The sequence below is a fragment of the Schistocerca gregaria genome, chromosome 7 (genome assembly GCF_023897955.1).
Source record: "Schistocerca gregaria isolate iqSchGreg1 chromosome 7, iqSchGreg1.2, whole genome shotgun sequence".
NCBI classification, from domain to species: domain Eukaryota; kingdom Metazoa; phylum Arthropoda; class Insecta; order Orthoptera; family Acrididae; genus Schistocerca; species Schistocerca gregaria.
The window spans coordinates 418971161-418985084 of NC_064926.1; positions in this window are offsets into that span (position 1 = coordinate 418971161).

A 13924-nucleotide genomic window follows, 5' to 3' on the forward strand; every position below is an offset into this window, starting at 1 on the left:
TCTAAAAACCCCACGAGTTTGACATCCAAACTGTCCCAAAACATGGTGACCATCACCTTCCCGACAAATGGCGGCACCTGAAACCTTTTCGCCTTTGGAGAAGAGGAATTTTCCACTCCATTTACGACCGGTTATTGTTAGAGGCATACAGAAATACAAGGTGCTGAGGAATGAAATAAATAGGAAGTGCAGGGAAGCTAAGACGAAATGGCTGCATGAAACATGTGAAGGAATCAAAAAGAAATTTCTGTCGAAAAGACTGATTCAGCATATATGAAAGTCGAAATAATATTCGGTGAGATTAAAAGCAAGGGTGGTAACATTAAGAGTGCAACAGAAATTCCACTCCTAAATGTACAGGAGAGAGTGGGTAGTTCGAAAGGATACATTGAAGGCCTCCGTGAGGTGGGAGGTTTAGCTGATATGATAAAAGAAGAAACAGGAGTCGACTTAGAAGAGACAGGAGATCCATTATTAGAATCAGGAGTTAAGAGAGCGTTGGAGGACAGAAGAACAAATAAGGCAGAAGGAATAGATATATTCCATTAGAATTCCTAAGGTCATTGGATGATTGGCAACAAGACCACTATTCACGTTGGTGTGTAGAGGGCATGAGTCTGGAGACATACCATGTGACTTTCGGAAAAATGTCATCCACACAATTCCGAAGACGGCAAGAGTTGACAAGTGCAAGATTTATCGCACAATCAGCTTAACAGCTCTTGCATCCAAGCTGCTGACAAGAATAATATACAGAAGATTGGAAAAAAACTGGAGTTAGATGACGACGAGTTTGGCTTTAGAGAGGTAAAGGCACCAGAGAGGCAATTTTGACGTTTCGGTTGATAATGGAAGCAAGACTAAAGAAAAATCAAGACACATTCATCGTATTTGTAGACCTAGAAAGAGCATTCGACAATGTAAAACGGTGCAAGACGTTCGAAATTCTGAGAAAAATAAGGGGAAGCTAGAGGAGAGACGAGTAATATACAACATGTATAAGAGCCAAGAGGGAATAATAAGAGTGGACGACCAAGACGGAAGTGCTCGGATTAAAAAGGATTTAAGACAGCGATGTGGTCGTTTGGCCCTACTGTTCAATCTGCACATCGAAAAAGCAATGATATAAATAAAAGAAAGGTTCAGAAGGATAACAATGATACGATTTGCTTATGACATTGCTATCCTGAGAGAAAGTAAAGAAGAGTTATATGATATGCTGAATGGAATGAACAGTCTAATGTGTACATAATATGGATTGAGAGTAGATCAAAGAAAGACGAAAGTAATGAAAGTAGCAGAAATGAGAACAGAGAGAATCTTAACATCACTATTGATGGTCACGAAGTAGATGAAGTTAAGGGATTATCCTACCAAGGCAGCAAAATAACCAATGGCGAACGGGGCAAGGAGAACAACAAAAGCAGACTAGCATTGGCGAAAAGGGCGCTCCTGGCCAAGAGAAGTCTACTAGTATCAAAAATAAGCCTTAGTCCGTGGAAGAAATTTCTGAGAATGTCCGTTTGGAGCACAGCACTGTACGGCGGTGAAACATGGACTGTGGGAAAACCGGAACAGAAAAGAATCGAAGCATTTGAGATGTTGTGCTACAGACGAATAGAAAAATTAGTTGGACTGATAAGGAATAAAAGGGTTTGCGCAGACTCAGAGAGGAAAGGAATATGTGGAAAACATCGACAAGGAGAAGGGGCAAGATGATAGGCCATCTGTTAAGACATCAGGGAATGACTTCCATGGTACTAGAGCGAGCTGTGGAGACTAAAAACTGAAGAGGAAGACAATGACCTTAGGAATTCTGATGGAATATTATCTATTCCTTCTACCTTCTTTGCTCTTAAGTCCTCCAAAGGTCTCTTAAATTCTGATTCTAATATTCTGGTTCTAATACTGGATCCCCAGTCTACTCTAAATTCACTCTAGCTTGTTCTTCCATCACATCAGAGAAATCTTCCTGCTCATAGAGGCTTTCAGTGAATTCTTCCCACCTATCTGCTAGTCCGCCCCGATAACTGAATGGTGAGCTTGACGGACTGGCACCTAAGGGGCCCGGGTTCGATTCCCGACTGGGTCGGGGTTTTCTCCGCTCAGGCACTGGGTGTTGTGTTGTCTTCATCATCATCTCATCCCCATGCGGCGCGCAGCTTGCCCAAGGTGGCGTCGAATGTAATAAGACCTGCACCAAGGCGGCCGGACCAGCTCGTAAGGGGCCTCCCGGCCAATGACGCCAAACGCTCATTTCCATTTACCTATCCGCTGTCTCTTCTGCATATAACAGTGGAATTCCCGTTACACTCTTAATGTTACCACCCTTGCTTTTAATTTCACCGAAGGTTATTTTGACTTTGGGTGTATGCTGGGTCAATCCTTTCGACAATAATTTCTTTTTGATTTCATCATAATTTTCATGCAGTCATTTAGTCTTAGCTTCACTGCATTTCCTACTTATTTAATTCCTCAGCGACCTGTATTTCTGTATTCATGAATTACCCTGAACATTTTTGTGCTGCCTTCTATCATCGATCAGCTGAAGTATTTCTTCTGCAACCCATGGTATCTTGACAGTTAACTTCTTAGTTCCTAAATTTTTCTTTCCAACTTCTGTGATTACCCTTTTTAAAGATGTACATCCCTCTTCAACAGTACTACCTACTGAGCTATTACTTATTGCTGTATCTATAACCTTACAGAACTTCAAACGTATCTCGTAATTCCTTAGTACTTCTGTATCCCAGTTTTTTGCATATTGACCTTTCCTGACTAATCTCTTAAACTACAGCCTACTCTTCATCCCTACTATATTGTGATCTGAGTCTATTTATGCTTCTGGGTACGCATTACGATCCAGTATTTTATTTCCCGTGTAAACCGACTTTTATCACGTACACATCTTCCTCTTGTTTTTCTTGAATCGAGTAATAGCTGTTACTACACAGTTGTTCTGTTATTACAGAACTCAATTAGTCTTTCTCATCTCTCATTCCTAGTACGAAGTCCATATTCTCCTCTAACCTTTTCTTCTAGTCCTTCTCCTACAACTGCATTCCAGTCCTTCGTGACAATTAGAGTTTCGTCTTCCTTTACATACTGTATTGCCCTTCCAATATCACCATATACTTCCTCTATCTCTTCATCTTCAGCTTGTGACGTCGGCATGTATACCTTAGCTATCGTTGTCGGTTTTGGTTTGTTGTCGATTCTGATAAGAACAACAACTCCACCACTGAATTGTTCACAACTACTAACTCTCTGCCCCACCTTCCTATTCATAACGAATCATATCCCCGTGATACCATTGTCTGTTGCTGTTGAAATTACCCTATATTCATCTGACCAGAAATCCTTGTCTTCGTTCCATTTCAGTTCCCTGACACCTACTACATCTCGATCGATTCTTTTGCATTTCCCTTATCAGATTTTCCAGCTTCCCTACCACGTTCATGCTTCTGATATTCCACGCTCTGACTAGTCGAACGTTATCCTTTCGTTGGTTATTCATTTTTTTCTCATGGTCACCTCTCGGAGATCTGAATGGGGGCTATTCAGGAATATTTTGTCAATGGAGACATCATCACAACAATTTTTCTTGTGGATACACGTTATGTGTCCTTAATGTAGTGGTTTCTGTTGCCTTCTGCATTCTCATGCCCTTGATCATTCCTGATTCTTCCGTCTTTACGGGGAAATTTCCCATCCCAACTTCTGTCCGCTCCTCCGCCGTCTTTCAGAAGGCTGTTGGCAGAATGATGGTGATTTCTTATTCCGGAAGTCTTCGGCCGCCAATGTTGATTATTAACAAAATGGGGGATGACGGGTTTCAAAGCCACGACTGAGGACGTTTAGATTACTGACCAAAAACGCTACTCTTAGACCATGGGTATCTGTTCTATCCTAGACACAAAGGAGGTCCGACACAATACTAGGATGTAACCTATGACTTTTGTCACCTCCGTATGTAACTACGTGCATGTGACATTCTTGCGTTACATATAGAGATGATTAAGAAATTAATTTCGCTATAGTTGCATCTGCCACATACTGAGATCTTTCATTAAATCTACGAATTGTCCTGTGAAACAATAAAAACAACGTATACATGTAGTAATATTCGAAGAAGTGCTTCAGAACCAAGATCACATTTTGAAGATTTATTTTGATTTGATGACCGGTTTCAACAGTACTTTGCTGTCATCTTCTGATATACAGTACGACAAAGACACACACATTCCATTTGTAAACATATTTTTTATGCCAGTAGTAATGAAATAAGTAAGTATAATATTTTACATATGGGTGAAATACCTTGTATCTTTGAAAATTACGTCATATATTTTAGCAATGCTGAAAATTTAGATAGTTTGGAAATGTAGGCTCTGCCATCAGGTAGATCACAACCAATCCGCGCGTCATTAATAAAAATACTATTTACAATCCTGTTGCCATGCAACTTGCACCGTGTACGTGCGGCCACACATATGCTCCTCTCGAGCTGACTGAGTCGGGCGCTGTGGCAAGCAAGCTGTCTCTTACGCCCACTACGTGTCAGCGTGGTTACTGTTTGCATTTACATTAGATAAATTTTATAAAGCAAAACGAGGATAATGGAATGCAGAAGAATTAAGTCGGGTGATGCTGAAGGAATTAGATTAGGAAATGAGACACTTACAGTAGTAAAGGAGTTTTGCTATTTGGGGAGCAAAATAACTGATGATGGTCGAAGTAGAGAGGATATAAAATGTAGACTGGCAATGGGAATGAAAGCGTTTCTGAAGAAGAGAAATTTGTTAAGATCGATTATAGATTTAAGAGTCAGGAAGTCGTTTCTGAAAGTATTTGTATGGAGTGTAGCCATGTATGGAAGTGAAACATGGACGATAAATAGTTTGGACAAGAAGAGAATAGAAGCTTTCGAAATGTGGTGCTACAGAAGAATGCTGAAGATTAGATGGGTAGATCATGTAACTAATGATGAGGTACTGAATAGGATTGGGGAGAAGAGAAGTTTGAGGCACAACTTGACTAAAAGAAGGGATCGGTTGGTAGAACATGTTCTGAGGCATCATGAGATCACCAATTTGGTATTGGAGGGCAGCGTGGAGGGTAAAAATCGTAGAGGGAGACCAAGAGATGAATACACTAAACAGATACAGAATGATGTAAGTTGCAGTAGGTACTGGGAGATGAAGAAGCTCACACAGGAGCTGCATCAAACCAGTCTCAGGACTGAAGACCACAACAACAATAACAATAACAAATTATACATATCGCTGATCGGAAGTTTTTACAGCAACTAAATTAATCCAAAATTTGGAGTTAAAGAAAATACAGTTTATAAAGATTAAACAAGCTTCCAAAAAGGATCAGTGTCTCCATTTCAGTAACACACTGCTAAAAAATTTTTGCTCTGCAATGTACATATCATATTTACAGGATTTAAAAACAATCCAACAACAGTTTTCCTTTATTTTTTATTTTTTAAATTTTATTGTCACTATTCATCGCAAGTTGCGAACGAAAATTTATGTACACAAAAAAGAAATGACAACTATAGTACAAAGCAGGTAGCATGTAGTGTCATGATTTCTTAGTCTTATTTCTAAGGAAACCCTTTCTGGACGATTCACCCATTTATACATAAGATATTTAGCGTGACATCACCATTTTTATTACGACACCTACATACTGTGTAATATACTACACTCCGTCTGAACAGGTCTCGGAAGACCCTAACGGTACTGACCGACCGCCGTGTCATCCTCAGCCTATAGACGTGACTGGATGCGGATGTGGACGGGCATGCGGTCAGCACACCGCTCTCCCGGCCGTTTTCAGTTTTCGTGACCGAAGCTGCTACTTCTCAGTCAAGTAGCTTCTTATTTGCCTCACAAGGGCTGAGTGCACCCCGCTTGCAACAGCGCTCGGCAGACCGGAAGGTCACCCATGCAAGTGTTAGCCCAGCCCGACAGCGCTTAGCCTCGATGATCTGACGGGAACCACACGGTGTTACCACTGCGGTAAGGCCGTTGGATTTATTACGCTACCTAGTGTCACAATACTACAAACCACTAACATAGTAGCATCAGTGTATAATCACGACCTACTGACGTAATATTTCAATTCATGCAATATGAAATTACCCTAAGGAAAACCTTCAAGGTTACATGTCACATTCATATACAGGATGATTCAGGAGGAATGCCTCATAGTTTGTGATTCTACATGTGAAAATAAACCGGAAAAGTCCTATGATAAGGTCTCCGATTTTCGGTCGTTACGGAACTGGAGTGGACTGAAGAATGCACACATCCATAAATGAATATGAAGGCAAGTGTAAGTATTACTTACAGAAATGCTGTATAGGCGCTGTGGTGGATAGAAGAAAGGTGGGACAGATGAGTGATTCATCCTACTTGTCGACGCATTGGAGGGTGTGTCGTGTTGCACCTCGGCGGGCTTTAATGCGTGTGACTGCGTCGGTGGTGAGAGCGAGAACTGCATCACTTGTATACACTTCGTAGCGTGCACTCTCTCTTTAACCAGGTCCGCAACTCGTGGTCTCGCTGTAGCGTTCTCGCTTCCCAACCACGAGGTCCCGGGTTCGATTCCCGGCGGGGTCAGGGATTATCACCTGTCTCGAGATGACTGAGTGTTTGTGTTGTCCTCATTATTTCATCATCATTCCAGAAAGGGGCGAGATTGGGCTGAGAAAAAGTTGGGAATTTGTACAGGCGCTGATAACCGCGCAGTTGAGTGCCCTACAAACCAAACATCATCATCTTTAACCAGGGCTTAGTTCGGGTGATCTGGTAGGCCAGTTAATGGATCCACCAAGGCCACTCCACCGTTGCGATAATGTATTATTCAGATACTGGTATACTTGTCTGGTACAGTGAACCGGTGATCCGTCATGTTGGAGGTACGTTTGCCGTCGTTGCATTATTGTCACGTCTTCCAAAAGTGGATGTACGCCTTCGACGAGGAAATGTGCGTACGCTGCGGTTGTGATGCGATTTGGCAGGAACACAGGCTCTGTCATTAGGTCATAAGTCACACCACACCAGATGTCCACTCAGAACCAACTTTCAATCTTGTTTTCCCAGTGTCGCGTGGCTCTCCATCGCACATGTAAGAGAATTGCGGGTATTCCTGATACCATTGTGTGTAAATGTGGCTTCTCCTATAAATGATGTGTATTGCACAACATCCCTGTGGACGGTCAACCATTCACAGAATGTCTGTCTGCTTCCTGAGTCACCTAGCTGCAGATATTGCACAGGCTGCACATGAAATGGGTACAACCCTCGGAATGTAATGTACGCTGCACTCGCATTTGTGGAATATCCAGCTGAGGGCTAATGCGACGTGTAGTGGTGATGCGACTCCATTGTACCATTGCAATAGTCTTTCCTTCCCTCAAATGACTGGTCGGCTTCATGCTCTGAAGTTATGTGTACACTAGGTAGTGTTGTGGATTCACCTAATTTTTGAAAAACCCTGGGAAATGCTCAGGCCAGGGAGTTCGTCGATCAGGGAAATGTCTCTGATATTCTCTCACAGTTTCACAGACACTTATTTTTCTTTATTGTTATTTCACTCCCCAAAATGGGGTGGGCTGGCACTGGCACAATACACTGCTCTTCAGCCAAGAGAGTTACAGAAAAAAACATAGTCAAACGAGAAAAGAACACATAACATAGAGAGGTATAAAGTGATGAATAAACAAGAACAAAAATAGATGAGTGTAAATGGTAGATTTAAAAACAACATAGATGAGAGCCAAACACACATGTGGAGAATGAACACTGAGTCGACACGAAAACAAAGAAAACCCCACAGTGGGAACACAAGTGAAGGATGCTGGCAACACTGTTGGTGCTGGTGGAATGTAGCACTGCACACGACACTGAAGAAACACTAACACCACAACAAAAATCTTAAAAATCACTGCACCAAAGGTGACCTACCACTGGGTGAAGGGAGGAGGGGGAAAGAAAAGGCAGGGGGAAAGATGGAAAGGGGAAATTAGGAGGGGTAGGTGGGGGGCAGTGGAGAAGGAAAGGAGCCGGAAGCCCAGGGGGGTTGAAAAGGAGAAAGAAGGTGTTTGGCAGGAAAAAAGGAGGAAGAAGGGAAGGGGGAGAAGGAGGGATTAGATCTGGTAGGAGGGATAGATGGGAGGAATGAGGACATAATCTGGGAGGGGGAGTTGGCGGAAGCCACCTTGGGAGAGAGTATGGAGTGTGTGGAGATGGAGACCAGGTGGGACACTGTGGTATAGGTGCAGCAGCGGGCTGAGGTGGGAGAGGATGGGGGAAACCAAAGAATGGGGGGGATCCAGTTTGCAGGAGACATATAGGATCCATATTCGTTGAAGGAACAGGAGGAGATGGGGGAATGGGGGAAGGGAATCAGATCATAAAGGATCTGCATGGGGGATGGGAGACGGATGCGATAAGTGAGGCGGAGTGCATGGTGCTCAAGGATTTGGAGGGATTTGTAGTAGGTGGGGGGAGGGGGGGCGAGCGGATATCCACACAGGCACTGCAATACAGTAAATGTACACAAATATGTCTGCATATTCTGCATGGATGAATATATGTGGCATGTTGGTATTCACAGACACAATGGGCTTTCTCGATTACATAACACTTAAGCACGACATGCACACAGCCTTATGACTGCTCACGGATCCAACAACCGATTATACACTGGATACACTTGAAGTTGTTGCCTCTGTTGGACGTCACAGTGCTGCCATCTGTTGGGGAAGCATCATACCTCTTGTAGAACGGATCAGCGATCTGTCCCATCGTTATTCTGTCTACAACAGCGCCTACACATCATTTCGTTAAGTAATATTCACACTTGTCTTCATAATCATTCATGGATGTGTGTAGTCTTCAACCTGTTCCACTTTCGTAACGATCGAAAATCGGACACATGTTCATAGGATTTTTTCGGTTTATTTTCAAATGTAGAATCACCTCACAAAGTACGTGGCATTCCTCCACGAATACAGCGTTATTCCATCCTTCTCGTCTCGCTGATTCAGCTGTGAAGAATGTCACTGTACTACATGCCGACAACGTTCACGGTGCATCTCCATCGGGCGCGACAATAAACACGGCGGCGGCCGAAGGCACGTAACTCGACGTGTTGTTGACTCATCCGCCATGGGTCACCGCGGGAGCAGAACTGCGTCACTTTGGTGCCTTGCGTCTCATTCATCAGCAGCAGTCATGTGAATTAAAAACTACTATCGATAAAGTACGTTTGTCCATCCATCACTTATTCTGCCACACAATCAAAAGTCGATATAATTTATATTCTCGACAACAGGCGAAGATAGCGGATACTGTTTTTGATTACGTCTGCGCCGATCAATCACTGAAAGTGTTCACAACTACCAGATATCTGGGACTGGGCATTACGGCGTTTTAAGACAGAAAGACAAACACCATTGGTAGCAACGTAAGAAGTGTAATTCATATACGTGTCAATTTTGAACCCTTACTAAAACGAGTTAGAGGGAGATCACAGTATTGTACAACGAACACCCGTGGAAGGTATTACGACAAAAAAAGGCTTACACTAACAGCTCCGAGACAAGAGAAATCGAGAGACATAGTAATTCCTCTAAAGTACATGTTTTGTAAAAGCAAACTGGAGCCTATACAGAGTCGTTCTTTACTCCCACTAACCGCAGATGGACCACAAGGCGCAAGGGGAGGGCAATGTCTAACCAATAAGTACCTTTTGTGACAAAGGGTACAGTGGATTACGAAATATAGACACTGATGCAGATATATCTGAAGCGGAAGAGCTTTTTACGGGTCTCATATATAAGACATTACGAAAATTGTGTCAAAAATCCTTGTACGTGGGCTATCCAGAAAGTAACAGACGTATTTAAAAAAAAATCAACAATACGGAAAACATTTTTATTATATTCATTTCGAAGGTACACTCTTAAACCATTTTTCAACATATTCGAAATTCAAACTGAGGTACTTATCGTACCGTGGCACAAGTTTTTCAATACTGTCTCTGCAGAAATCTGCCGCCTGCTACTGGATTTTGGAATCCCAAGTAACACAAAGTTTTTGGTAACCAAGCTTCTCCGCCACAATTTAATGCACCAAACTCCGTGAAATTTGGGGAAAATGTTGCGAAAGTTCCGTAATCATGAAACGACGATTTTCAAGAATTTTGTCGTTGGTTTTCATCACCGTTCGTTAGTCACAAGGCTAGGATTACCATTGTCGTCCTCATTGTGAACACTGGTAGGGCCATTTTTAAAATCAGTGCACCACTGCCTCAGTCGGCTTTCACGCATTATTCTCTTTTCCTTACACATCACAAAGGTCGCAATACATTTCAATTGGCTTGCAGTTTTTTACCAACAAAAACCTAAACACAGCATGCACCTCAACACATCACAGAAAGCAAAGCAGCAGAGAGACAGATCACACGCTACCGCCGATGGATGCGTACTGAGTGTAGGAACGTTGTAGCACCAGGGTGGCAGCTGTTGCCCCGCCCGCCGCCGCGATAGACCAAAATGCCTGTTATTTTCTGGATAGCCCTCGTATTTATGATGTGTCGAAAGTGTGCTGCTTTACATCGCATCATTGGTCTGGTGTTTGATGGGCTGCAACTAGGTTAGGTGTGTCCGACAGCTGAATGTGGTCAGGACTTGCGTAACCTGCTTTTCAGTATTATACTTGCAAAGGCTGAACGATGGGACACAGCGTCTGGTTTTCTGCTGGCACACAGGAGAACCGTTACTATCGCAGCGAGAGACACACAGGCCTGCCTGCGACCAGCAGAGCCACAGGGGTTCCATTTCAGGAAGACGAACTCATTACGCGAATAGTGGCGTACACTCCTTGCATGGAGTGACCGAAGGAACTAAATAAAGATATTATATGTTCCTTCCAGTTTGGAGAGGCTCCGAGCAGAAACTACACGCAAACTGCAGCAATTAATGTAGGATAGGGTGGCGGACCTTAGGTAAACGTCATTGAGGGAAGAAAGTGCAGAATTTTAGCAAGTAAACGTGCCTGCTGCGCTTGGGCTCCAATTTTGATGGGAGTAAGTCGTAGTGGTAGGTTTCTAATATCCTTGCAAAAGGAAACATGGAGTCCAGAGAACACGGGGAGACTAAAGGGATACAACTTAACCCACATTCATGTATGACCCTGGTCTGCAGATTTCATTCAGCTCAAAGGTATTCGTTAGAGAAATAGACAACCTGTGTAGGGTATTAAGAAGTAGTTACCAAGTGCGTGTCATCGATTGTGACGATAAATTAACGCCAAGCGTTCGTGTCTGATTTAACTTCAAATTAAAATCATTTTTGTATTTTCTTCTGTGCTCGTGTGCGTGTATATACGCTTTAGGACTGCATATTTCAGAAGGTGTATCAAGCATACCGGCCCAGTTTGTCATGGATAATTTTTTCCGACATTTTTTCAACTGCGTGAAAGTTTAGGCTCTTTATTTGGCTTTGCTGCGCTTTGTTCCGCGGCAACAATAACGTTTTTGATATAATACATCGTTTTCGGAATATTCCTCTTCTTCCTCTACATCTTGTTTTTCTGCATCATCGTTATCACTAGCGCTAGGGTTGTTAAGACTCAAGAATCGCCATAATACACACAAAAACATGCTGTTATGACCAAAAATTTACGAAAATATGCACAATAACATACAAAATATGACCTAACAGCATTGAACATGAGGTAAAATTTCTGTCGAAAAATAAAGTAGTAACTCAGTTTGTGATAATGAGCTATTTATTTAAGAATAAAATTTACGTGTAAAGCAAACTAAACTACTGAATTTGATGTTATAAAATGTTTTTATTATCATTAGCAGAACGTAATTAACCTTTGATGGGAATTTCTTTAGCCCGCATCTCGTGGTCGTGCGGTAGTGTTCTCGCTTCCCGCGCGCGAGTTCCTGGGTTCGATTCCCGGCGGGGTCAGGGATTTTCTCTGCCTCGTGATGGCTGGGTGTTGTGTGTGGTCCTTAGGTTAGTTAGGTTTAAGTAGTTCTAAGTTCTAGGGGACTGATAACCATAGATGTTAAGTCCCATAGTGCTCAGAGCCATTTGAACCATTTGATTTTCTTTATATCTTCTTTTTAGTTCCATTTTGTGAGCTCTGAGTTTCAATATACAGTGAATACGTTGTCCAGATTTTTAAATAAAATAGATGAAAGCGTTTAAAATAGACAGTATGATTTAAATCTAAATCTGCATTTTTTCACTTATTTTATCTGCTTTACGAGTGGCACTGCTGATCGCTCCACGGCGGTTATGGCAGCAGGAAAAAATCCGAAATTTGATTTTATGTACGAAAGTCTGCCTGAAATTTCAGAATTGGAAATTAATTCTTTAGCTAATCTCATTGAAGCGACTTCACTGCTGTCGAATGAATCAATGATGCTTTTAACAATGTTGAAAATCAGTAATAGTTGCATGCATCAATCCAGGACCCCTGTCAAAATGGGACATGATGGTAAGGAATTGTCTGGAGTTAGCAACTTAAATGCTGCAAGACGTGAAGGGGATTTCAAAAAGACCTTTTTGGCACACCCAATAAATATGTCAATATCACCGAATCTACTACGAATCACTTACGCTGCTCTGTTAAATAAGTCGTATGTACCATTTTACTGTATAATGCTTTTAGTGAACCTCCAGCTTTAACCATACAAGGTGTAGCATCAAATACGAGAGTAGTACATGGTCATGCGCAAGACGTTAGGGGCACATGGCAACCACAATTCGTCTAAAAATTTACTAATGGAAAAAAATTACTTTTTCTAAATGTTCAAAGTTTTTTCCAAACCTTTCGTCCGAACCGTCTCCTTCCAAAGGTCCCAAAATGTAATTTATGGTGTATCTTGCCATACAGTCTGTAATTTCATCAGTTGATACCCATAGTTTTTAGTTTTGTCTGATTTACTGCATTGCCTTTTCGTAACTTCGGAAGAGATTTACTTGTGTATTTTTCGAAGAATTCGTTAAATTTTGGATGGTTCAGTTTACTTAAGGGAGTGTTAGCACAGAGGAAAGCTGTACAAAGTTCTTCACAGATTGCTGAATAAGATTGTTAGGGTTCCCCTAGGAGCATTTGCTGTATTGTGTTTCCTTTTTCCATCCGTTGTAGTCCACGTTTGCGTGTTTTCCGTTGTGACATTCTGCTGAGAGTTAAATAATTTCTTCTCAGTTACTCTTACGGCGCACTGTTTACAATACAGTACTTACTTTTAGTCGAAAATATATCTCTAATTACCAGTTTGAGTAGATTAACACTGATCGTAATGTTGGTTGTTAGTACGGTTTACGGAGGCAGTCTCCAATGTCCATTCCTGCCTATTAATGTATTATTTGACTGGATCCACGTTCCTGAAGGCTCACCTTCACGGTGGAGTCTGTGGAATATGTCGTGCGAATAAATGAGTGAATGAATGAATGAGTGAATGAATGAAAGAAGAAACCAATGTCGAAAAGAGATTCAAGCATGGAATTCTCCTTACCTTTGTTAACGATCGTAGCAGCGCGTATCTGAAATCGTTAGACATCTACTATCACGTATGCTTGATAAGGACGCCAAACATTAGAATAATACAGGGTGTTTCAAAAAGAGTATACGTATTACAAAATTGAAGACGTTGAAAAATCAGCCGACCAGTTGCAAATAAAGATTTATTAGCCCCTGACCATGGTTTTGATATTTGTAAAAATACCTTTTTCAGAACTAGTGGCTTTAGTGCATCACACGATGGCACAATAGATTAGATGTCATAAACAGAATAGCTGAGACAAGAATTATTGCAAGCCAAGGCTTTAGATAGCGCCAGACTACACATATCGTACTTCAGAACGACTACTCATTAG